Source organism: Cervus canadensis, chromosome 8 (assembly GCF_019320065.1).
Source record: "Cervus canadensis isolate Bull #8, Minnesota chromosome 8, ASM1932006v1, whole genome shotgun sequence".
NCBI lineage: Eukaryota > Metazoa > Chordata > Mammalia > Artiodactyla > Cervidae > Cervus > Cervus canadensis.
This window is the reverse complement of record NC_057393.1, coordinates 54,023,945-54,050,448: the sequence shown is the minus strand read 5'-3', so window position 1 is coordinate 54,050,448 and position 26,504 is coordinate 54,023,945. Positions and strand designations below refer to the sequence as shown.

General features: G+C 45.5%; 1 protein-coding gene and 1 pseudogene across 1 annotated transcript in view; both read left to right on the top strand.

Moving 5' to 3' along the window:
* The window catches only part of LOC122446275 (pulmonary surfactant-associated protein D), a 93,937-nt gene that overhangs the window by 42,131 nt on the left and 25,302 nt on the right, over window positions 1-26,504 (top strand). The gene's annotated exons all lie outside the window — the stretch shown is intronic.
* Window positions 3,921-25,272, top strand: LOC122446799 (annotated as a pseudogene).

The window sequence follows — 26,504 nt, the reverse complement described above, 5'->3', positions numbered from 1 at the left end:
CAATGAATGGATAAAAAGATGAGAAATACACATATATGCAGAGGAATATTATTCAACCATGATGAAGAAGTATCTCCTGCCACTTGCAACAATATGAATGGATCTTGAAGACATTATGCTAATTGAGATGTCAGACTGAGAAAAATAAATACTCTAAGATATCACTTATCCATGGAATCTAGAAAAAGCCAAATTCATAAAAACAGAGTAAATGGTTACTAGGGATGATGGGGAAAAGGGTTGCTGTGTTTTTTTATTTAGTCTCTCTGTCGTGTCTGACTCTTTTTGAGTCTATGTACTGCAGCATGCCAGGCTTCCCTGTCCTCCACTATTATCCGAAGTATGCTCCAATTCACTTCCATTGAGGCAGTTACACGATGCAACCATCTTGTCCTCTGTCTTCCCCTTCTCCTCCCAGCCTTCAGTCTTTCCCAGCATCAGGGTCTTTTCCAAAGAGTCAGCTCTTTGCATCAGGTGGCCAAAGTATTGGAGCTTCAACTTCAGCATCAGTCCTTCCAAAGAAAATTCAAGGTTGATTTCCTTTAAGATTGACTGGTTTGTTCTCCTTGCTTTCCAAGGAACTCTCAAGAGTCTTCTCCAGCACCACAGTTCAAGGCATCAGTTTTTTGGTGCTCAGTCTTTTTAATGGTCCAACTCACATCCATACATGACTACTGGGAAAACCACAGCTTTGACTATGTGGACCTTTGTCGGAAAAGTAATGTCTCTGCTTTTAATTCACTGTCCAGGGTGTCATAGCTTTTCTTCCAAGGAGCAAGTGTCTTTTAATTTCATGGCTGCAGTAATCATCCACAGTGATTTTGGAGCCCAAGAAAATAAAGTCTGTCACTGTTTCCATTGTTTCCCCATCTATTTGCCATGAAGTGATGGGATTGGATGCCATGATCTTAGTTTTTTGTCTGTTCACTTTTAAACAGCTTTATCATTCTCCTCTCTCACCTTCACTAAGAGGTTCTTTAGTTCCTCTTTGCTTTCTGCCATAAGAGTGGTGCATCTGCATATCTGAGTTTATTAATATTTCTCCCCGCAATCTTGATTCCAGTTTGTGCTTCATCCAGCCCAGCATTTCACATGAGGTACTCTGTATATAAATTAAATAAGGAGTGTGACAATATACAGGCTTGATGTACTCCTTTCCCGATTTGGAACCAGTCCATTGTTCCAGGTCTGGTTCTAACTGTTGCTTCTTGACCTGCGTACAGTTTCTCTGGAGGCAGGTAAGGTCACCCAGTATTCCCATCTCTTTAAGAATTTTCCATAGTTTGTTGTGATCCACATAGTCAAAGGCTTTAGCATAGTCGATGAAGCAGAAGTATATATTTTTCTGGAACTCTCATTCTTTTTCAATGATCCAGCAAATGTTGGCAATTTATTCACTGGTTCCTCAGCCTTTTCTAAATCCAGCTTGGATATCTGGAAGTTCTCGGTTCACATACTCTTGAAACCTAGCTTGAAGGATTTTCAGCATTACCTTGCTAGCATGTGACATGAGTACAATTGTGCTGTAGTTTGAATATCCTTTGGCATTGCCTTTCTTTAGGATTGGAATGAAAACTGACCTTTTCCAGTCTTGTGGCCACTGCTGAGTTTTCCAAATTTGCTGGCATATTGAGTGCAGCACTATCACAGCATCATCTTTTAGGGTTTGAAATAGCTTAGCTGGAATTCCATAATCTGCACTAGCTTTGTTCATAGTGATGCTTCCTAAGGCCCATTTGATGTCACACTCCAGTATGTTTGGCTCTAGGTGAATGATCACACCATCGTGGTTATCCAGGTCACTAAGATTTTTTGTACAGTTCTGTGTATTCTTGCCATCTCTTCTTAATCTCTTCTGCTTCTGTTAGGTCCATACTGTTTCTGTCCTTTATTGTGCCCACATTTGCTTCAAATGTTCCCTTAGTATATCCAATTTTCTTGAAGGGATCTCTAGTCTTTCCCATTCTATTGTTTCCTCTATTTCTTTGCATTGCTCACTTAGGAAGGCTTTCTTATTTCTCCTCACCATTCTTTGGAATTCTGCATTCCAAGATGAGTATATCTTTCTTTTTTTCCTTTGCCCTTTGCTTCTCTTCTTCTCTGAGCCGTTTGTAAGTCCTCCTGAGACAACCACATTGCCTTTTTGCAATTCCTCTTTGTGGGGATGATTCTGATCACTGCCTCCTGTGATTTGTTATGAACCTCCCTCCATAGTGCTTCAAGCATTCTGTCTATCAGATCTATTCCCTTGAATTTATTTGTCATTTCCTCTGTATAATCATTAGGGATTTGATTTAGGCCATACCTGAATGGTCTAGTGGTTTTCCCTACTTTCTTCAATTTAAGTTTGAATTTTGCAATAAAGAGTTCATGATCTGAGCCACAGTCAGCTCCCAGTCTTGTTTTGGTGCAAAGAGGATAATCAACCTGAGTTTGTTATTGGCCATCCTGTGATGTCCATGAGTAAAGTCATTTCTTGTGTTGTTGGAAGAGGGTGTTTGCTCTGACCAGTGCGTTCTCCTGGCAAAACTCTGTTAACCTTTGCCCTGCTTCATTTTGCATTCCAAGGCCAAATTTGCCTGTTACTCCAGGTATCTCTTGACTTCTTACTTTTGCATTCCAGGTCCCTGTGATGAGAAGGACATCTTTTGCTTTTTTTGGTGTTAATACTACAAGGTCTTGCAGGTCTTCATAGAACCATTCAACTTCAGCTTCTTTGGCATTACTGGTTAGGGCGTAGACAGAGATTACTGTGCTATTGAAAGATTTGCCTTAGAGAGAAAGCACGATCATTCTGTCATTTTTGAGACTGCACCCAAGTGCTGCATTTTGGAATCTTGTTGACTATGAGGGGTACTCTGTTTCCTCTAAGGGATTCTTACCCACAGTAGTGGATATAATGGTCATCTGAACTAAATTTGACCACTCCCTTCCACTTTAGTTCACTGCTTCCTAAATTGTTGATGTTCACTCTTAGCATCTCCTATTTGACCATTTCCAATTTATGTTGATTCATGGACCTAACATTCCAGGGTCCTATACAATATTGTTCTTTACAGCATCATACTTTACTTTCAACACCAGACACATTTGCAAATGGGCATTGTTTGTGCTTTGGCTCAGCCTTTTCATTCCTTCTGAAGCTATTTCTCTGCTCTTCTCCATTAGCATATTGGACATCTACCAACCTGGATGTTCATATTTCAATGTAATATATTTTTGCTTTTTGATGGTCTTCACAGGGTTCACAAGGCAAAAATACTAAAGTGGTTTGCCATTCCCTTCTCCAGTGGACCCCATTTAGTCAAAACTCTCCACCATGACCTGTCCAGCTTGGTTGCCGTACATGGCGTGGCTTATAGTTTCATTGAGTTAGATGAGGTTGTGATCCATATGATCAGTTTGGTTAGTTTTCTGTGACTGTGGATTTAATTCTGTCTGCCCTCTGATGAATGAGTATAAGAGGGTTGTGCAAGCGTCTTGATGGGAGGGTTTCGCTGTGGGGAAAACTCAGTCTTGCTCTGGTGGGCAAAGTGTGTAGTGTAGTCACTCAGTCGTGTCCGACCCTTTGCAACCCTGTGGACTGTAGCCAACCAGGCTCCTCTGTCCATGTGATTCTCCAAGCAAGAATACTGGAGTAGATTGCCATTTCCTTCTCCAGGGGATCTTCCTAACCCAGGGATCGAACCTGGTTCTCCCGCATCACAGGCAGATGTCTTACCCTCTGAGCCACCTAATAAGTCTTTAATCCAATTTTCTGCTGATGGGTGGCTATGTTCCCTCCCTGTAGTTTGGCCTGAGGCCATTCTATGGTAGGGGTAATGGTAACTTCCTCCAAAAGGACTTATGCCAGCACACTGCCCCTCCCAGCACCGTTGGAGACAAGTGCCCCTGACCCAGTGGAAGGCCCCTGTCGACCCATGCCTCTGCGAGAAATTCCCAAACACTCACAGGCAAGTCTGGCTCAGTCTCTTATGGGGTCACTGCTCCCTTCTCCTGATTCTTGGTGTGCACAAGCTTTTGTTTGTGCCCTCGAAGAGTCTTTTTCCCACTCTTGTAGAAGTTCTGTAATCAAATTCTGCTGACCATCAGAGTCAGATTCCCTGGGGATACTTAGTTCCTTTGTTAGATCAACAGGTTTGGAAGTCTGTTGTAGGGCCTAGAACTTTGGAAACAGTGTGAGAACTTCCTTGGTATGAATGTTCTCCAGTTGAAAAGAAATTATAATTAAATTTCATGATAGAGGTGTTGATTACCACTGCAATAGAAGTCTCTTTGTGACCCCTTGGATGGTAGCCTGCCAGACTCCTCGGACCATGGGATTCTCCAGGCAAGAATACTGGAGTGGGTTGCCATTTCCTCCTCCAAGAAGTCATATTACAATATGTAAATACATCAAATTAATATGTTGCACACCTTGGGCTTCCTTGTGGGCTCAGATGGTAAAGAATCTGCCTGAGGTGTGGGAGACCAGGGTTCGCTCCCTGGGTTGGGAAAACCCCCTGGAGGAGGGCATGGCAACCCACACCAGTATTCTAGCCTGGAGAATCCACATGGACAGAGGAGCCTAGCAGGTTATAGTCCATGGAGTTGCAAAGAGTCATACATGACTGAGCAACTAAATACAGCACAATATGCTGTACATCTTAAATATATACAATCCTGTATGTCAAGTATATTTCAAGTAAAGAAAAATAAATGTTTGCATTCCAGGGTCTAGAAACCAAGTAGGCTTGAATTTCTTTCATTCTCTCTCAGGATTAAGGTAAAGATATGATCTGGGCTAGCAATTCTGACTCAATATGTTATATCAGTTATTTTGCTAGACAGTTTTGCATGTTATATCATACAATGTGAAGGATTAAATAAAAATAAATTTGTATGTACCTTCTACCAGTGGAGGAGATCTTGGTTTGGTGCATTCACTGATGGGGTAGGGACCTGTACTGGATATTCATCTCACAGTAGAGAATGAAGTCACATGAGGACATTGTAGAGAATGTAAACAACAGGGTCAATTTGATAATGAGATGTTATCCTTGATGACTGCTGTCAACACTAGAGAATAACCAACAATATACAGTATGGGGAATCTGGATAATACAATATCCATTTATCTAGTTTTGAGACCAGAATTCCTTTTTTGTACTACTGTTTCAGATTGCTTTGATACAGGACAGCTTATGACTGCTAGAATAATTTTTGAATGGAATACTCAGTATAAAAAAGGGGAAAAAAAGTTAATGCATCTATGATGAAAGAGCCAGCTCAAAAGAAAATGGATAATCTAGGAGAAGCCATATTTCAACTACCAACAAATAACTTAAAGCAACTTATTAGAGATCAGGTTTTTTACAAATGTTATACTTCCCAATAAGCTATCGGGAAGTTTCCCTGGTGGTCCAGTGGTTAAGACTCCACACTTGCAATGCAATAGATACTGGTTCCATTCTTGGCTAGGAACTAGGATCCTGCCATACCTTGTTCCATGGCCAAAAACAAAAGAAGCAAACCAATAACCTGTAGGTTACAGGGACTTCAAACTGAGGATACACTGGGGAGAAGACTTTTTCTTCTTTTTGGCACACCACATGCCTTATGGGATCTCAGTTCCCTGACCAGGAATCGAACCCAGGCCATAGCTGTGAAACTCAGGAATCCTAACCACTTGGCTACCACCGAACTCCCCCAAAGATGTTTTTCTCTTGCTTCCCTTCAGGGTGTCTGACACAGCATTGACTCAAATCCTTGTAGTTAATGTTCATCCCTTGGGAACTCATGTGGCCATAGGGGGCTGAGTGGTAAAGGCTCATTTGAATGGATGGTCAAGAAGGAAAGTGCATAAAATAATGAGGGATTAGGCTGGTTGGGCATGTGGTTTATTCTTTTATTTCTTATCTCCAAGGTATACCTGTGCTGAGACCATCTCTCTGATGAGTTCTGAAGTGTGTGATTATGAAACAGAGGTAGTGAGTTAATATTGGTCACCAGGATCTTAGGCTTGAGGGATCTAGGGGCCCATACAGACCCTGCCCCAAATCCACCCTCTCCTACCACTTGGGATAACCTAATCATCTCTGGTCGTAGACCTTCTCCTTGGTTGGGGTCGAGACACAATTATACCTGGTAGAGAACTGATGTTTTCCAAAAGGTAGGAACATAGTGGTTTGGGGTACATCTGAATCTCTGGAAGAGTCATCTGTATCCAAAAAACTATGATCCTGCTTCAGCTGACTTGTGAGACCTTGCGTTCTTCTGCATGAAGGGAAAGGAAATTCATCCTCATTAGAAGGGCAACTTTCTTGATACAGCCTGAAAGAAGAGTTTTGATTCTAGACTCAGGTGCTTTTCATCTGGACTTGGGGGCTGCTTATGTCTGAACATCTGTCCATAAGAGATGAACTTTTATGTAAATCAAGTGGCACATGCACTGAAGGCATTAATGACTAAACCAGAGAAGGAATCTGAGCCAGAAAAGGTGATTTTTCATTTGGATCTCAGCTCTTAGCAGACAGGGGGAAAGTTTCAAGGAATGCCTGTATTCCTGAGGACTTGAGTACTCTGGATAGTGAAGGGGAGGCAGATCACTATTTTCCCTAATACTCAGAAACATGGGAGATAATAGGATGTCAGTTTTAAGGAAACTAATGGTCATGAAAAGTAAAAGGATATGAGGTGCTGAGAGAGTCATTTCCTAGGCAGGTTGATAAGAAGTCTAGGGGTCCCCAAGGAGAGAGAGCTCTGGAGTATTCACGGAGAAAGAAAGGACAAACTTTTTACTTTTTCTCCTCTACATTCCTTAAGATTATATAACAATAATGCCTGAGGACAGTCTTTGGATTAAACCTTCTGGCCAACTCTGTTATCTTAAAATGTAAATTATGGGAGTAGGTCTGGTGAGGTCTTTACAACCTCCAGACATTCTTTAGATTTATTGGAGAGTATATAACTCCATTGCTAACACTAGCAAGGGAGTACTCTTTCTGCCCCTTCTGATGCCTATGTCAGAAGCTTTCTCTATCTCCTTTATACTTTAATAAAACTTTATTACACAAAAGCTCTGAGTGATCCAGCCTCATCTCTGGGCCCAGATTGAATTCATCTCCTCCGGAGGCCAAGAATCCCGGCGTCTTATCATTCAGCAACAACCTTTCAGTGCCCTCCCATTCTAGCCGACCAATGGAGAAGCCACTCCTAGCCAGGTGTGGACAATTGTTCTGAATTTGCACCTAGTTTTCAAGGACGAGATGAAAGGTATAAATCGAACCCCCAATATTTGGTCTCAGAGACATTGCCCTGTGCCTGACAGGTCAGGGGGGAAACAGAGCTGGAATCTTACTTCTTTTGATGTTCATTCTCCTTTTTCCTACCCGTGTCATGGTTTTAGAATCAACAAGCTCAGCACCCAGAACAGAGCAGGTAGGGGTCTCTGAGTGCTCTGGCAGAAGGCCCCTGTGCGAGACCTCCGCTGACAGTTCCCAGAGACCAAAACCAAAGGAACTGGCCTACTGCTGTTGGACTGGACTTATGCCGTCATGCCTTGCAGATGCCCTGCTTTAAGAGTGAAGAAAAAGTGAAAGACGGTAACAAAGACATCAATGGTTACTGGACAGGGCATCTTACATGTTGGAAACAGAATGTCCTAGATGAATTTGCCACTGTTTACAGCAGGTAGGCAATGGCAGCAATTTTTGACGTTGAGGGAAAAGTGTCAAAGTGTCAGCCTACCATTTATAGGGGGATCTGACCTCAGTTGGCTTATCTATTACCAGAGAAACATGCAGCTAGGGCAGGAGCCAGTATGTAGGTGGTTACTATTTAAGCCCTGTATTTAAGAGGACTGGATAGTCCTGTGAGTGGAGCAAGGACTGGTCAAGCAGCGAGGTGTAGAAAGAGCAAGAGAACAGCCATCGTGAATGGGCTGACCATACAGTCCATCCTTAAACAACCTGCACACCTCTTACTCTCTTGGTCCACTCCCCTTCCTCAGTATTCCTGGCCTCAGGTAAATAAGGGTACACCACAATAAGATACCACAAATGCAACACAGACAACCACAGTTAGTGAATACTGAGAATCTAAAAGGTACACAATCCTTGGAGACAGGCATGGATCAGGTCAATTTTTCATGGAATTCCTGAGGACAACAACAGCATATCGCTCTAGACACAGGCATCAGACTCAGGCTGCACAGTCTGCAAACAGGCTCCCTCCGCTTAGACTAGACATGAATGTAAGATGTGTAACAGGCTCAGTGCAGGGAATATCATGACCATTAAGCAAAATACAAGTACTAACATCATTCTGGCATACTAAAACCCCTGACTATGATTGTTGTTCTGGGCCACATTACCATTAAGCTTGACTAACCTCAGTCCACACAGCCAGTGTCAAACACTGGAGAGGGGGTGTAACAGACCACAGGGTTAATATAATGGTGCCTTTCTCTAGTAGGAGATGATTAATTTCTTAGTCATCTTAGGTGGACCAGATGAAACTTGCGAGTCTCTTTCCAGTCCTAATCCCCATAGGGTTGCAAATCCAAAGCACTGGGGACTTCCCTGCCAGTCCTAAAGCCATTTACAATATGTTCCCCTGAGGGTAGACCCTGTGACAAGGGCAAAGGTGAATTATTCTCCTGACCAGTAGTTGGCGATGACCTTGGGTGGTCAACAGTTGAGCTGCAATGATGTCAACTAGTTTGCCTCTTGGTTAACTCGGCAAAAGCCAGGGATGATTGCTCCTGGAATATTTAGTTACAAATTCATGTGACTCAAGTTAGCCTCCTGGTCCACAGGTTGAGAGAGTGGGTTTCCTGTTTCAGTTGTTAAGTAGTCCACTCATCCTTCTATTAGCCCAGCAGCAGCAGGGCTGTAGGGCAGGCGGAACACCAGTCTGTGGCATTTTTATTGGCCCATTCCTAAACTTCATAGCTGCTCAAGTGGGGTTTCTTGTATTGTTCAGCAATTTGGATAGGCCTGCTGTATCAGCTTCCACCTGTTGTAAAGCACTGTAGATCTGCCAAGCAGCTCCCAGCTCTTTCCTAGTGTCTGAGCAGTAATGTTGAGATGAGGAGGAAGAGAAGTGGGCACAGCAGGTGCTGGCTCTTGGACTCGGAAGAGGCAATCTGCTTTTGCAAGAGTTGTCAGTCATTGTGCAACTTGCTGGTCTTCTCTGGACCTTGGTTTCCTGGACATCCATGAAACACAGACACTGCCACTGCCACTTTACTCACAGGGCTGCAGTGAGGTCCTGATGAGATCTTGGGCTGAGGGTGCTCTTATGTGTGTTTCATGCTATGAACACCAGTGGCAGGTGCCCAGAACCCAGGTGGGGGTAAAATCGACTGAGTCAACAGGGCAAAAAATCACCTCTCTTTTCTCTGGACTGGAACTAGATCTTCAGGTTAAGGGCAGGTATAAAAGCCAATGGTGGCCCAGGAACTCGAATTTGCCTGGATCTTCTGAGCCCTAGAGAGAGCAACTGTGAGTGTCTCTATCATTGCCTCTCAATTTATTTTCCAGTGTCCAGTGAATATCTCCCTGCCTATGTGGCTGGTTTATCCTACTGATGTTGAGGAAGGCAGGGTCTGTGTAGCTGTTCCAGTCTAGGAGGGTCAATGCTAGCAGTGAGAGATAATGGGGTAATAAGGGATGCTCTTCACTCTGTTCCCTTTATTTGGTGGAAGATGTGTTTCCTGGACTGGCGGCAGGGGCGGGGGGCAGCGGGGGGAGTTGAGTTGGATGTGACATCCAACCAGATCTCTGATGCCATTGTCTGGAAGTCCCTGTGGAAAATGCAATTCATCGTCCTCTGGGAAGGAAGCACTTCTCTGGCCTAGAAACCTATTCCACCCCACTACTTCAGCTTGCCTGGTGACCCTCTATTCTCTGCACAGGTCCATCAGGCTTTCTTAGGGCCTCTGCAAAGCCCATGAGCCCTTTCCATGGTCAAAACTTTACCATGTTTCAGGTCATCTCTCAGGTCAGTTTCTACCTGAGAGAAGAAGAAAAACCCAGGTGGGAGTGACTTATTTCCCATACCCACCCCTGATCTCACTTAGCTCTTGAGTCCCTGTCTGATGGTAACTGGAAGCTCTATTGGACATCTGCTCTTTCCTTCCTTGAAACTAGCCTTCCGCTAACTTCACCCGTCTATCATGTCCCTTCCTCCATGAGGCCCCTGTCCCATCTCCACACAGGATGTCTGGATAGGACTCTAGGTATGCCAGGGACTTCCTCATGGAGCCCAGGAATGACAAATCCTGGTAAACATAGTCATACACCCATCCTGTGCTCAGGACAGCCATCACCAAGCATTCAGGACCAGGGCTTCTTTCAGACAGCACTGCAGACCTCAGGACTAGTCAGTCCACAATAGCAAGTGAGAGGAAGCCAGTCTGCATTGTCAGACCTAAGCCATCCACCTTACTGGCACAGAAAGGGAGAAGGAGGCCCACGGAGGGAAGGATCCCTCCGAAGGGCACTCAGGGAGTGCACTCAGGAGGGCACTCAGGCCCTCCAGATGTGACAGATGGCCTCAGAGAGGAATTCTACATCTTGGTCACATTACACCTGGCAGGAATGACAAGCCCAAAAGGGATGACACAGAGCATCTGAGAGTAGATTCATGCTGCTGGTAGACCAGGTCAGAGGTCCAGCTGGTCCGCTCATGCCCTTCCTGGCCAGGCTTAATCCCACTTTCCCTTAACTGCTTTTGGAGTCCTGCTGCTCTTTTCACCAGAGGATGGGAGAAGAGATGGGAGAAGCCCTTCTCCTGACCTCCAGGAGCTGGGTCACCCTAATGCACATCCTCAGATTGAACGCACCCCATCTTTCTGTTCATCTGTCTAGGACATTCTTCTCCTCCTTCTCTCCATGCTGCTCCTGCTCACACAGTCCCAGAGCTCCCAGGGCGAAGAAATGGATATCTATTCTGAGTACTGATTGATCCCTGCACCGTGACTGTGTGTCTCTTGTCAGTGGTAGCCTTCGTGGTCGTGATGGATAAGATGGGAAAAGAGGTCCCCAGGGGGAGAAGGGAGATCCAGGTAGACCTGGGACCATGGGCTTGTCCTGGTCTGAAGGGGTGGGCACTGGAATTTTAACCAACCCAGAAACTCTGAATCTTTTGCTGTGGAAGCCTTATAGATGGTCTTCTTCCTAAATGGATGGGTTTCACCCAGATTTTGAGCCCACCTAAAACACGGCTTTATTGGTTGGCAAAGACTGGCTGCCCCAAGCCTCCAGCTCCATCAACAGCAGTCCCGATTTCTCCCCTAGAATCTTCTGACTCCAACCACCCTACAAATGCTCAAATAGTGAGTAAAAGACTGGAACTTGGACTCCTGTACTCCAGAACTTAACTGCTGTCCATTTGGATTAACTGGTGCCTCTGCGGGTTGTTAAAGATTTTTAATATTTAGTTAAGCTCTCAGACTGAAATTAAAGAAAGTAGGGAAAACCACTCGACCATTCAGGTATGACCTAAATAAAATCCCTTACAATTATACAGTGGAAGGGACAAATAGAGTCAAGGGATTAGATCTGATAGACAGAGTGCCTGAAGAACTATGGATGGATGTTCGTGACCTTGTATAGGAGGCAGTGATCAAGACCATCTCCAAGAAAAGAAAGGCAAAATGGTTGTCTGAGGAGGCCTTACAAAGAGCTGAGAAAAGAAGAGAAGTGAAAGGCAAAGGAGAAAAGGAAAGATATACCCATTTGAATGCAGAGTTCGAAAGAATAGCAAGGAGAGATAAGAAAGCCATCCTCAGTGATCAGTGCAAAGAAATAGAGGAAAACAGTATGGGAAATAGTAGAGATCTCGCCAAGAAAATTAGAGATACCAAGGGAACATTTCATGCAAAGATGGGCATGATAAAAGACAGAAAGTTCATGGACCTAACAGAAGCAGAAGATATTAAGAAGAGGTGGCAAGAATACACAGAAGAACTATACAAAATGATCTCCATGAACCAGATAATCACCTTGGTGTGATCACTCACCTAGAGCCAGACATCCTGGAATGCAAAGTCAAGTGGGCCTTAGGAAGCATCACTATGAACAAAGCTAATGGACGTGATGGAATTCCAGTTGAACTATTTCAAATTCTAAAAGATGATGCTGTGAGAGTGCTGCACTCAATGTGCCAGCAAATTTGGAAAACTCAGCAGTGGCCACAGGACTGGAAAAGGTCAGTTTTTATTCCAATCCCTAAGAAAGGCAATGTCAAAGAATGTTTAAACTATCACACAATTGCACTCATCTCAAATGCTAGCAATGCAATGCTCAAAATTCTCTAAGCCAGGCTTCAACAGTACGTGAACTGTGAACTTCCAGATGTCCAAGCTGGATTTAGAAAAGGCAGAGGAACCAGAGATCAAATTGCCAACATCCATTGAATCATCGAAAAAGCACAAGTTGCAGAAAAGCATCCACTTCTGCTTTACTGACTATGACAAAGTGTTTGACTGTGTGGATCACAGCAAACTGTGAAAAATTCTTAAAGAGATGGAATACCAGACCACCTTACCTGCCTCTGAAATCTGTATGCAGGTCAAGAAGCAACAGTTAGAACCAGACATAGAATGACAGTCTAGTTTCAAATCAGGAAAAGTGTACATCAAGGCTGTACATTGACACCCTGCTTAATTAACTTATGTGCAGAGTATATCGTGTGAAATGCCAGGCTGGATGAAGCACAAGCAGGAAACAAGATTGCTGGGAGAAATATCAACAACCTCAGATATGCCACAACCTCAGATATACCAACCTAATGGCAGAAAGTGTAGAGGAACTAAAGAGCCCCTTGATGAAAATGAAAGAGGAGAGTGAAAAAGTTCCTTTAAAGCTCAATACTCAGAAAACTAAGACCATGGCATCTGGTCCCATCACTTCATGGCAAATAGATGGGGAAACAATGGAAACAGTGAGAGATTTTATTTTTCTGGGTTCCAAAATCACTGCAGGTGGTGACCACAGCCATGAAATTAAAAGACTCTTGCTCCCTGGAAGACAAGCTCTTACAAATCTAGACAGCATATTAAAAAGCAGAGACATTACTTTTCCAACAAAGGTCCGTCTAGTCAAGGCTATGTTTTTTCCAGTGGTCATGTATGGATGTGAAAGTTGGACTGTGAAGAAAGCTGAGCACCAAAGAATCGATGCTTTTGAACTGTGGTGTTGGAGAAGACCCTTGAGAGAACCTTAGACAGCAAAGAGATCCAACCAGTTCATCCTAAAGGAAATCAGTCCTGAATATTCATTGGAAGGGCAATGCTGAAGCTGAAACTCCAATACTTTGGCCACCTGATGTGAAGAACTGGCTCATTTGAAGAGACACTAATGCGGGAAAGATTGAAGGCCGGAGGAGAAGGGGACGACAGAGGATGAGGTGGCTGGATGGCATCACTGACTCGATGGACATGAGTTTGAGTAAGCTCCGGGAGTTGGTAATGGACAGGGAAGCCTGGCGTGTTGCAGTTCATGGGGTTGCAAAGAGTTGGACATGACTGAGCGACTGAACCGGACTGAACTGAACTGAACTCCATGATGAGTAAGAAAGAATGAGGCACTGTGGCCCCATACTCAAGCCTGAATAAAAGGATTTTCCCTCAATACATTACAGAGAGAAACAAAGGGACCTTATATTTCTAGTCCAGTCCTGTGCTTAGGAGTTCACTTGAGTGGTTTATATAATCCCACCAAAAGTCTAACAAGTGATGCATTAATCTCATTTGATCGGGAAGAAAATTGTGATACAATGATGCTATGTGAAACCCAACCTAGAAGGTGAAAAGGACATAGGTTTCTTTCTCAGACACATCTGAACATGTCTGATAGCTCTTTCTCCACAGCAGAGGCACCTAGGACAAACTAATCAATGTCTCTGAGCCTCAGTTTGTGCATCTATGGATGGAAATCATATGACTACAGAGTGATAAGTAATTGTGCCACACCTTCACCTTTTTTTTTTTTTTTTTTTTTTTTTTTTTTTTTAGTGAGGCTTCAGGGTAAAGGTGCATCCTCTTGCTGTACCAATTAGGTGGATTCTCCTGAGGGTTCCTAAAATACAGCTTATTAAGGGAAGTGTCTGAGAAACACTGACCCACAGGAGAAGATCTGGGTGTTACTGGCGAGAAGTGAGAATTCATAAACCAACAACGAGTATGAGGGGAACACCATGGCACTGAACCAGGGCTGTGGAGGGATCAATTGAGGTCTTTATCTCTTTTGGTTTGCATTTTAGCTGTAGAGGAAAGAAGCGAATAACATTTAAGCTGCAAAGAATACACAGTATCCCCAGGCTTTGTAGGATAAGTGACAAGTATCTCTCCTTTGCAAACAGAAATCTTTCCCAGCATTAATAAACAGAGCCTTGATAAGGATGCCTAGAACTGAACTCAACAGTGGGGTGCTATTCAAGGTACCAGTTCCCTCTAGCTCCCAGACGGTCCTGAACTGAATCCCGGGGCAGGGGGTGGGGTGGAGACTTTTCCTACAGTGGCCCCTCAGCTGCATGGATGCACCCCAGACCTCCCTTTCTTGTGCATTCGAAACCTGGCCTTGCGTTGGTGCTTGGAGAGAGAACAGTGCACAGTTGGACCAAGGACCAGGCTCCACACTGGCTCCCCAGATCCAGGCACTGCTGTCCTCCAATTTCGACAGGTCTGGGAATTTCCTGGAGATCCAAGCATCCTCAGATGCTGACCAGTAGGGCTGGGTGGGGCAAGAATCTGCACTGGGGACAACCTCCCCCACAGATTCTGACACACATGTTCCTAAGAACCTGATGTGAAGGAAAAGATGGGCCTGAGAGGAGAGACCCTTGAGCAGAGGTAGAGGGTGTGGCTGGGTCACTTGGGGATGCCCCACATGTCATGGAGGGCCAATAACATCTGGACCCTGCTTGGGGAGCTGTATTTCCAGGGATAATTCCTTCCTTACTCAGTGTCTCTGTGATTCCTGCCCAGAAGGATTCAGTGATAGAGTCCCTCCTGGGGTGCACATCTCCCATGGGAGTGAAACTCACATCCAACAGCATCTCCCAACCTCGACCCCTGCTGATCTCTCTGAGCTCATTTCCTTCCCCTCCTCCCACACTTCCTGGGCACTGAGCACACTGGCTCCTTGTTGGTCCCTGAACATGCTCAATCCCCCTGCCTCCCCATTGTCCTGTTCTTACTCTGTCCATACACATGCCCACGGCTCACTCCTCACCCCTTTCATAGCTTCACTTATAGACTCCCTCTCTGGCCATCCTATTTAGAAAGCACCCCTGCCAGTTCTCTAGGCTTCAATTTACCTCTGTAGCACTTACTCTGATCTGATGAATTACCATCTGTTGTATATTTTAATTTTTATTATCTATTTCTACGTAGCCGAGTTTAAGCTCTGTGAGGAAACGATGTGGTTTTTGTATGTTTTTTTAAGTAGTATAATCCCAGAGTTTAGGACAGCACCTTGTACCTAGTAGAAGCTCAGTGAATACTTGTTGGAATAAAAGAGTGTAAACGGCCAGGAGACGAGGCATTTTAGTACAGTTAAGCCTGGCCAAATTGCTGGTCCATAAAGCTACACTTCAGGTGCCTGTAAGGTACAGGGCTAGGGCTTCATGGGATGTGAGAAGGCAAAAATGAGTGCTTGGGAGGCATGGTGATTGCTGCTTAGAAGGACGTTCCTTCCTCCACTTCCACCCATGGCCTCCACGGTTTGTGCACAAGGATGGGCAGCCTCTGATGCTCCCTTCCAAGGAGTGACTTGCTTCCCAGGTACTTGCTGCCATGCAGCCACGGGGGGGCCCAGGGATCTCTGCCTGAGCACAGTGCACTATGGTATTTGGGATGTAGGGCTCAACCTCTGGGCTTCCGTATCTTGCCTTGTGAAGATTGTAACTAAGAGCAGGACACAATGCCCAGCACAGAGGCCCTCAGCTACACATCAAATGCACCAGTCTCCCACCACCTTTACATTCTTGGCCCAAGCAGGCCAGACCCTCTTACTCTGGGAAAATGGTTTCCAAATCTGAAATGTCACCTCTCCTCTCTAAGTCTCTCTAAATCCTCTTCTGCTTTAAAGACCATTATATCTTTGGCCCATTTTTTTATTGGGTCATTTATTTTTCTGGAATTGAGCTGCAGGAGTTGCTTGCATATTTTTGAGATTAATCCTTTGTCTGTTTCTTCATTTGTTATTATTTTCTCCCATTCTGAAGGCTGTCTTTTCACGTTGCTTATAGTTTCCTTTGTTGTGCAAATGCTTTTAATTTTAATTAGGTCCCATTTGTTTAGTTTTGCTTTTATTTCCAATATCCTGGGAGGTGAGTCATAGAGGATCTTGCTGTGATTTATGTCGGAGAGTGTTTTGCCTATGTTCTCCTCTAGGAGTTTTATAGTTTCTGGTCTTACATTTAGATCTTTAATCCATTATGAGTTTACTTTTGTGTATGGTGTTAGAGAGTGTTCTAGTTTCATTCTTTTACAAGTGGTTGGCCAGTTTTCCCAGAACTACTTGTTAAAGAGGTTGTCTTTTTTCCATTGTATATCCTTGCCTCCTTTATCAAAGATAAGGTGTCCATTGGTACGTGGATTTGTCTGTGGGCTTTCTATTTTGTTCCATTGATCTATATTTCTGTCTTTGCACCAGTACCATACTGTCTTGATGACTGTGGCTTTGTAGTAGAGCCTGAAGTCAGGCAGGTTGATTCCTCCAGTTCCATTCTTCTTTCTCAAGACTGCTTTGGCTATTCGAGGTTTTCTGTATTTCCATACAAATTGTGAAATTATTTGTTGTAGTTCTGTGAAGAATATCGTTGGTAGCTTGATACGGCTTGCATTGAATCTATAGATTGCTTTGGGTAGTATACTCATTTTCACAACATAGATTCTTCCAATCCATGAACATGGTATATACGAACACATGAAAAGATGCTCAACATCACTCATTATCAGAGAAATGCAAATCAAAACCACAATGAAGTACCATTACACGCCAGTCAGAATCGCTGCTACCCAAAAGTCTACAAGCAATAAATGCTGGAGAGGGTGTGGAGAAAAGGGAACCCTCTTACACTGTTGGTGGGAATGCAAACTGGTACAGCCACTATGGAGAACAGTGTGGAAATTCCTTAAAAAACTGGAAATAGAACTGCCATATGACCCAGCAATCCCACTTCTGGACATGCACACCGAGGAAACCAGATCTGAAAGAGACACGTGCACCCCAATGTTCATCGCAGCACTGTTTATAATAGCCAGGACATGGAAGCAACCTAGATGTCCATCAGCAGACGAATGGATAATGAAGCAGTGGTACATATACACCATGGAATATTACTCGGCCATTAAAAAGAATACATTTGAATCATTTCTAATGAGATGGATAAAACTGGAGCCCATTATACAGAGTGAAGTAAGCCAGAAAGATAAACACCAATACAGTATACTAACGCATATATATGGAATTTAGAAAGATGGTAACGATAACCCTATATGCAAAACAGAAAAAGAGACACAGATGTACAGAACAGACTTTTGAACTCTATTGGAGAAGGCGAGGGTGGGATGATCTGACAGAACAGCATAGAAACATGTATATTATCAAGTGTGAAACAGATCGCCAGTCCAGGTTGGATGCATGAGACAACTGCTCGGGGCTGGTGCACTGGGAAGACCCAGAGGAATGGGATGGGGAGGGAGGTGGGAGGGGCGTTCAGGATGGGGAACACATGTAAATCCATGGCTGATTCATGTCAATGCATGGCAAAAACCACTACAATAATGTAAAGTAATTAGCCTCCAACTAATAAAAATAAATGGGAAAAAAATAAATAAAGTCCTGTTTGCTCCAAATGTGTGTTCTCAGATTGAGGATGCTCTGATGGGATGAAGGACATCTCATGAACTGCTTTCCTCACTCATTACCTGTGCCTCACAGTTTAAAACTTGATGACAGATTCCTTGCAGACCAGGACCTGGTGCTAACATTTACATCCTGCTCAGTGCTAGGCAGAAAGCTATGTTCCACAGATAGTTTCTCAGTGAACAGAGAAACGAAATAATGAGGAAATGAACAAATAAGTGAATAAACAAGTTAGCAGCACCTGACAGATTTCTTCTGTTGTCTTTTTGCACATGAATGCTTTACTCACAACAGCCAAAAAATGGAAACAACCCAAGTGTCTTTCAACGTTTATCCATGGTGAAATATAAACAAAATGTTTTGTGTTCACACTATAGAACACTGCTCAACCATACAAAGGAATGAAGTACTGGGATGAGTCCCAAGAAGGTTACTCCATGATTAAAAAGCCAGACACAAAATGTCATTTTTTGTGTGTATTTATATAAAATATTCAAAGTAGATCATTGAGACAGGAAGCAGAACAGTGGAAGTCAGGGCCTGGGAGAAGGCAGGGACAGAGTGATGAACAGGTGTGAGGTTTCCTTTAGGGTTGATGACATATTTTTTAGTTAAATAGAGGTGGTAGTGGCACAATGTTCTGAATGAACAAAATGACACTGATTTGTAAAAGCTGATTTTAGGGAATTCCATGGTGGTTGGGACTGAGCATTCTCACTGAGAGGCCCTGGGTTCAATCTCTGGTCAGGGAAAGAAGATTCTGCATGCCTTGTGGCACAGCCAAAAAAATTAAAAATTAAATTATCTATTATGTGAACTTCATCTCAATGGATCAAGAATAACCAAATTCCCAGAATGGAGTGTAAAATTCTTAAAGAGGGGTAAATCTCATATAATTTCAGACTTAGGCATCCTTTTGTGAAGTAACATGTCTTTTTAAAAATGTTTGGTCACTTTTTCAATATAAAAATAATATATGGCCACCAAAGATAAAAGGAAGAAAATCAAGATGACCTGAATTGTGCCACATAGAAAGAACAACAGTGAGTACTTTTGTATATGCTGTTCTTATAGTTTTTCCAATACATATTACATGTGCACATGCATAATACATCCACAGGAGTGGATGTATTTATGAACAGTCATATTGAATAGGTGTTTATAACATACTTTTATCACTTAATGGTACTTTATTATTTCTATTTTCTGTACTTTCAAGAGCATGTTACATAGTTTTTCCTCTTCCTTTTATTAAAATATAAATGACCTAAAATATATTAGTATACAACATAATGATTTTATATTTGTATATACTGTGAAGTGATTGCACAATAAGACATGTCAAAAAGCATCAACACACATAGTTACAATCTGTGTGTGTGTGAGATGAGGACTTTTAAAATCTACTCCCTAAGCAACTTTTAAGCATGTAACCCAGTATTATTAACTATAGTAACCTTGCTGTACATTGCATTCCTCAGACTCATTTATTTTATACCAGGAAGTTTGTGCCTTTTGATTACGTTTATCCATTCTGCTCACTTCCCAACCCCACCTCTAGCAATCATCAATCTGTTCTCTGCATTTATGTGTGTGTTGCTTTTGTTCATTTGTTTTTTAGATTCCAAATATAAGATCCTATGATACCTGTTATTTTTCTTTCTGACTTATTCCACTTATAACCATTTATAAGCCCTCAGGGTTTTGTCCATGTTGTTGCAGATTGCAAGATTTCATTATTTTTATGGCTGAATAATGTTCCACTGTATATACAAACTGCATTCTCTCTGTCCATTCATCGATCCACAGATTCTTAGACTCTAGGCTGCCTCCATGTCTTGGCTCCTGTAAACGATGCTGCAATGAACTTGGGATTACAATATCTTTTTGAATTAGTGTTTTAATGTTCTTTGCTTAAATACTCAGAGGTGGAATTGCTGGATAGTATAGTAGACCTATTTTTAATTTTTGAGCAACTTCATACTGTTTTCCATAGTGGTTGTATCAATTTACATTCCCACTGGGCTCAGTCACTCAGTCATATCTACTTCTTGCTACAACATGGACTATAGCCCATCAGACTCCTCTGTTCATGGAATTCTCCAAGCAAGAATGCTGGAGTGGGTAGCCATCCCCTTCTCCAGGGGATCTTCCAAACCCAAGGACTGAGCTTGGGTCTCATGTATTACAGGCAAATTCTTTACCTTCTGAGCCAACCGGGAAGCCTACGTTCCCACTAACAGTGCACAAAGATTCCCTTTTCTCCACATTCTCCAACACTCTTATTTGCTATCTTTCTCATCATAGCCATTCTAAAGTTATGCAATGACAGCTCATTGCACTTTTGATTTATATTCCTCTGGTGATTAGTGTCAGGTGTCATTTCTGACATAAACCTTGGTTCTCAGAAGGTGGAGGCCAGGGAGTCCATGGTCAAGGGTAAAAGATGACAGACTTAACTGCCATAAATACTGTGGCCTTGGGGCGGGGGCAGATGCATTGTATGCAGTCAGGTGGGTCTTGTTTTGGATCTGCCTCCAACTCTGTAAGCCTGTTTCTTCACCTGTAAAATGGGGATGTGCACACGCATTTCCTGAATCACCACCGGACCAATTAGGTGGAGGGGAGTGTCTACACCCTACAGAACCCTGAAAGAATGCCAGGGCCCTAACTCTGTGGGCAGCTGGCTCCTCCAGGGCCGGGGTCAGCCTTATGTCCATCTCTTCTCCTGCCACAGGTTCACCAGGACCTGCAGGATGAGCAGGAATGCCTGGACCAGCTGGCCCCATTGGGCCAAAAGGGGACAATGGCTCTGCTGGAGAACCTGGACCAAAGGGAGACCCTGGACCACATGGTGAGCAGCTGGGCGTGGAATGCAGGTGTCTACAGGTGGCGTGCTGCTGCTAGGACATGGCAGAAGGTGAGCACAGATTCCACCCCAGGAAGAGGAAGAAGGTCATTCTCAAGGTGACATGGGGTTATTTCAGGGAAGGCTGGAGCTCCTGGGGAGGACAGAGTGGGGGAAACATCTTTAGGAGGAGGCTGCCTGTCTGAGTTCTATTACAACCCCATTTTTTATGCACTCGCACTTCCAAGGAGATTCAGTGTCACTAACCAGGCTGGTCCTTTTCCCCAGGGCCTCCAGGCATGCCTGGTCCAGCTGGGATAGAGGGTTCTTCAGGGAGGCAGGGGAGCATGGGACCTCCAGGCACAGCAGGCCCCAAAGTAAAGACTGGGCCCAAAGGTAGGAGGGTGGTATGTGGTGGGTGAGGGAGGGAGACGGGTGGGGTGACATGGACAGCCCTGGTGGGGACCAAGGTACGTGTACAGTGCCTGGAAAAGCCTGGATCCTCTGTGCCTGGTAGCCCTGGCCTGGGCCTCACCCTCAACTTTCCCACACTGGCTGAATTTCCTTAATACTGTTCCTGGAAGAGACCAGGTGGTCAGAAGCAGTCTCCCAGGTCGCTCTCTCACCTGGAGCTGTGGGTGACAAGCTGCACTGCTGAGGAAATGGTACCTGCTGAGTGCACTCTCAGCCGTGTTTCTCCAATATGTTCCTTCCTCAGGAGGAGTGGGTGCCCCAGGCATTCAGGGCTCCCCAGGCCCCGCAGGTCTCAAAGGAGAGAGAGGTGCCCCTGGTGAGCTGGGAACCCCTAGAAGTGCTGGCACAGAAGGTGAGCACTGGTCATGGGCTGGGCTCACATTCCTTGTGCCCACCACCACCAGGCACCAGGTCAGAGCTGGCATTCCAGGACGAGAGCCAGTGTTGGGCTCTGGGAACTGTCTGTCTCTCGGGAGAGGATGGTGCATGTAGCATAGACGGTCTGTATCCAGGGAAGGCTGGTTGTTGGGTTATTCGACAGTGTATGAAGAGGATGCAAGGAGAGCTTCCAGGCACAGAGGGATATTTGTATGTAGGAGGGTGTACTGCTGAGGGATATGACAGTCCATGTATTGGGGGAGGTAAAAATGCTAGAAAATGTGCCCAGAACATGTGCCAATTATTCTTTTCTGGTCCCAGGGCCTGCTGGAGCCATCAGTCCACAGAGACCTTCAGGTGCTATGGTCCTGCCAGGACTAAAGGGGGACAGAGGTTATCTTGGAGAAAAAGGAGCAAAGGGAGAGACTGCAGTTCAAAGGAAGCCCTGGAGACCCCCACCAAGGTGTGCGGTAGGGAGTAGACCTTCTGCAGCTCAGTCCCTCTTCTCAGGCATCCCCCTTAGTTACAGGTGGGAGTGGAAGCAGGAAAGAATAACAGATGGACAGTGAGGCGGACCCTGGTCTTAGCCTCTATGACTCACTGGAGAATAACCTCAGCAGTTTTTCCTTCTGATCTTTGGGACAAGCAAAGCTCCCTTCCAAATTCATCAGATAACCTTGAACTTCAAATAATCATGCTGCCCGCCCCCCGCAAACACACACACACATACTCAAAAGGAAGTCATATCAGATTGCTAGAGTTTGGAATTAAAATGTCATCCGGTTCAGTGTCAGTGAGGTGCAGGAATCTGATGAGGGAATACTGTTTACAAGAGAACCACAGGAAATCCCGTGGGCAGCAGAGGCCGGCTATGTCAGCAGAGGTGGGCCTCCTATGGTTCTCTCCCAACTCCTTCCCCACCCCCAATATGCGTTGCACCTGGACACCCTCCCGTGAGGCCTGAGCTCTGAGTGACCCCAGGCTATGCTGGACCCATCTTCACTCAGCCTCTCTCTTCTGCAAACATCAGTGCTCTCAGGCATCAGTTTGTGATCTTAGAGGGACAGCTACAACGCCTCCAGAATGTCTCCTTTCAGTGTGAGAAAGGTGAGTTCCTAGACCTGACCCTGAGCCAGGCCCTGATTGTGGGCCTCAGACTGGGTCTGGGGTTGGCTTGGAGTTTGCGGGGCTGGGTCTAAATTGGACTTGCTGGGACCATGACTGGGACTGGACCTGGCCCTGGGGCAGGAGTGGGGCTAAGGACAGGGCTGGGACAGAACCGTGCCCCACATGCTCTGGGAGCTCAAGTAGATGCACGAGACAAGGAGGAGGATGCGGTCCATGTCACCAGTTCAGCAGACCTTCACCCCAGCCTACTCTAGGCAGGTTCAAGTGACCGAAAAGGGGACACCCAACCCAGGATGCATTTCTTCCCTCTGTGGGGCCAGGTATGCAAATGCCCAGAGAAGCAGCCACACAGCCCAGGACAGCAGAGAATCCAGATCTTGTCCTAAGAGTGGGGGTGGGATGCTTCATGTGGGGTTCAAGGCTGCCGGGGTCCTGACCTTGGTGTGTGGCCACCAAGTATCTCACCCTAAAGATGACCTTAAGTCTGGCAAGAGCAGACTGCCTCCAATGTTTGGCCAGGGCTGGACTGTTCCTGCATCTCCTTGGGTATTTAAAGCAGAGATTCTTCCCTAAGCCTGGATTCTAAGCAGGCAGAGGCCTCCTGGAGCACACACCTGAGTGCCCTGTGCCCTGGGACTCTACACCAACTCTCCCTCCCCCTTCTCTGCTCTCCCTGATGACAGTTTTGAAGGCACATCACTTATCAAACCTTGTTGATCCAAAAAAGGAAGAGTTTTCTGAAGGAGCAGAGCATAAAGGGGCCTGATTGGGTGAGACAAAGGGTTGGCCCCTAAGGACTCAAGTCAACTAAGTATTGAAGTAGCAGGATGAGAATTTCCAGCAGTTTGTCTTCCTCCTTGCACAAGCATATCTGCACACCTATTTACTCCTTCATATGCAGACTGAAACAAACAAAGGAGATCTTAGGCATATGTGTGGGCCACACATGTGTACCTAAACACCGTAACTCAGTTGACAGCATCTACATATGTGAATACACATGCACACATATGCACACACATCATGATGGACCTTGAGTTGACCATGTACCTTCAGATGGACACACAGATATATTCACGCATGCACATGCACACCTACCCAGATGTGTGGGATATAACCAATTATGGCACTTGAGCTTGCACTGACCTTGTCCAGGGCTGTCTGGGTGCCATCCTGACTCCATGGAAAATCTGGTCTCTGACTGCTTGTTGAAGCTACTCAGAGGGAAAGGTCAGTGGGCAGGCTGCAACCTGGGTTCCAAACCAGTCCCGTGAGCCCTCTTAGGATAGCTGAAGATTTCCATGCACAACTCTGGAAGTCAGAGGGGTATGGATGGGATGGAATAAAAAGAGATACATAACATGTTCACATAGGGGATACTGTTATGTAACATATCTCTACCTTAGAAATAAGGGTGGAGACTCTGAAATGGGAAGTGATTTTCCCTTGTCACCTGGACTGTCATTGCCAAGGTGGAGCTGAACACATGACTTTCTGAGGCCCAGACAGGGCTCTCTCCAAAGCTGATCCCACCCTGCCCTCCTGCCCCCACATAGAGCTCTCAGATGCCGTCATCCCCTGCTCAGTGAGTGGTCCAGGGAGGTTGACTGGCTGTAGCATCACCTGCAAGCATACGGAAGCCAACACTGGACTGCCCCAGTGCTGAGATCAGCACTTGGCTGCTCTCTCTGTCCTCCCTTTCTCCTCACCCCTTCACACAGCACAGAAGCGCTAAGACAACTCCACACGCCCGGTCATCATGCACGGGTGAGAGTGAGCTGCCTGCTTGGTGTTTTCCACACTCTCAGGAGCTGCCCTGGACTATATGGTGTCATTTCCCTGCCAAAGCCCTAAGTATTTACACACTAATGAAAAACCCGGTTCTGGAATACAACAGTGGGAAAAAGAGAAAGTGCACATGGGAGCTTTGGTGTCACGTCCAGCAAGGTCTGATCCTCATCTACATTTGACAATTGGGCAACTTTGGGCCTCTTAAGTAAGCACCTGAGTTCTGGGGCCTCACCTGTACCTGGAGACCACGGCACCACTCACAGGGCACATCGTGGAGCCAGGACTGCTCTGAACCAAGTGCCTCACTTTCTTCCTATCTAGTACCTGGATTGGAGGCTGCAGACTCCAGTTGAAGCACAAGGTCTAGGTGCTGCCACATCCCCAACCTGACTCTCCTCTTCCCCTAGCAGTGCTCTTCCCTGATGGCCGGAGTGTCAGGGAGAAGATCTTCAAGAGAGCAGGCTCTGAAAAAATGTTTCAGGATGCCCAGCAGATCTGCACACAGGCCAGGGGACAGTTGCCCTCCCCACATTCTGCAGATGAGAACGAGGCCCTGACTCACCTGGCCACAGCCCAGAACAAGGCTGCTTTCCTGAGCATGACCGACACCAGGAAGGAGCATACTTTCATCTACCCCACAGGGGAGCCCCTGGTCTATTCTAGCTGGGCCCCCATGAGCCCAACAACAGGGTCACTGACAAAGGCCCGGAGAGATGCATAGAGATCTATTGGGATGGCAACTGGAGCAACAGAGCCTGTGCTGAGATGCGCCTCATGATGTGTGAGTCCTGAGCCCCCCAGGGAGGAACGGGGCAATGCCAGGGCTGTGTGCTGCCAGAATTCCAATAAAAAGGTGACCCTTGACTTCATGACTTCTCCACTGAGCCATGAGGTAAGGCCAGAAGGCAGGCCTTCTCTGGAACTCCTCCATCAGAATAAAGTTCGAAACCGACTTCACACCTGGAAGGCTTGTCACAACAAAAATGGGCGGGGGGCAGCCTGCTGACTTAGGGGCAAGGGCTAAAAGGAGATCTCCAAGATGCCCCTGTTGCAAAATCCAGTGTCTCCTCAACAAGACGGGTGTCTAGCCCTCCACCTCTGCCAAACATGGGCTGCATTTGACCCCACTGGTCACTGCCTCCTCCTTGCCTTTCATCTCCTGCCTTCAATCTTCTTCTCCTTCAGTCTTTTTCTCTAACCTCTCCTCCTCTCCTGACACTCCACAGAGGGGAGCAGGAGCCTCAGGTCTGGCTCCCTTCTCTACTTGCACTCACTCTAGTCTTGCGCTCATTCTCTCCCATAGTTTCAAATTCCTTCTATTGAGGCCTCCCCCAGGTAGAGCCCTGTTTGGACCTCTCTCCAAACCCCAGAATCCTCTCACCAATGCAATCTGTAGCCCTGGGGCTTGGAGGTCATGGCTGCCCTTTGCTGGAAGGGAGGTACTAGCCTCTTTGGCCATATTGAGTGGCCTTACACCCAGTAGAATCTCCTCACCCTTGACCTTGACCACCCAGGATCTCTCTTCCTGTGACAGTGTGACTGTGGATGGCTCATCAGAGAATGTACCATCTGCACAATTTTAATCCCTTCTAAAGTTTCAGGCAGAGAGGGTGTCAAGCCATGTTCAGATTCATCCCCCAACCTCTTCCTGCCTTGAAGTACAAGGGATGTTCATCTTCACTCTACCTCAGGGATAATCTAGTCAAACCCTTCTCATTTTACAGACATGGAAACCAAGACACAGAGAGGAAGGGAACCTGCACTTTGTGAGGTAGGAGATAGTGTGCCTCTGGGCTGGACACCTGGTGTTTGTCAAGTCGAGTAAAATTCAAGCTTTGTTCACACCCAGACTCTCCAAGGACAAAGCTAGTGGCAAAAGCAGAGCTCTGCTAAAGCAAAGAGATAAGGTGCCCACTCCTGAGTTCAACAAAGACTTCCCTGTCTACACATGCACAGGAAGGCTTCTTGGGGGTGGAAAAGGGAACGGGCTTCACCCCATAAGTGTGGACATGCACCCATAGGCC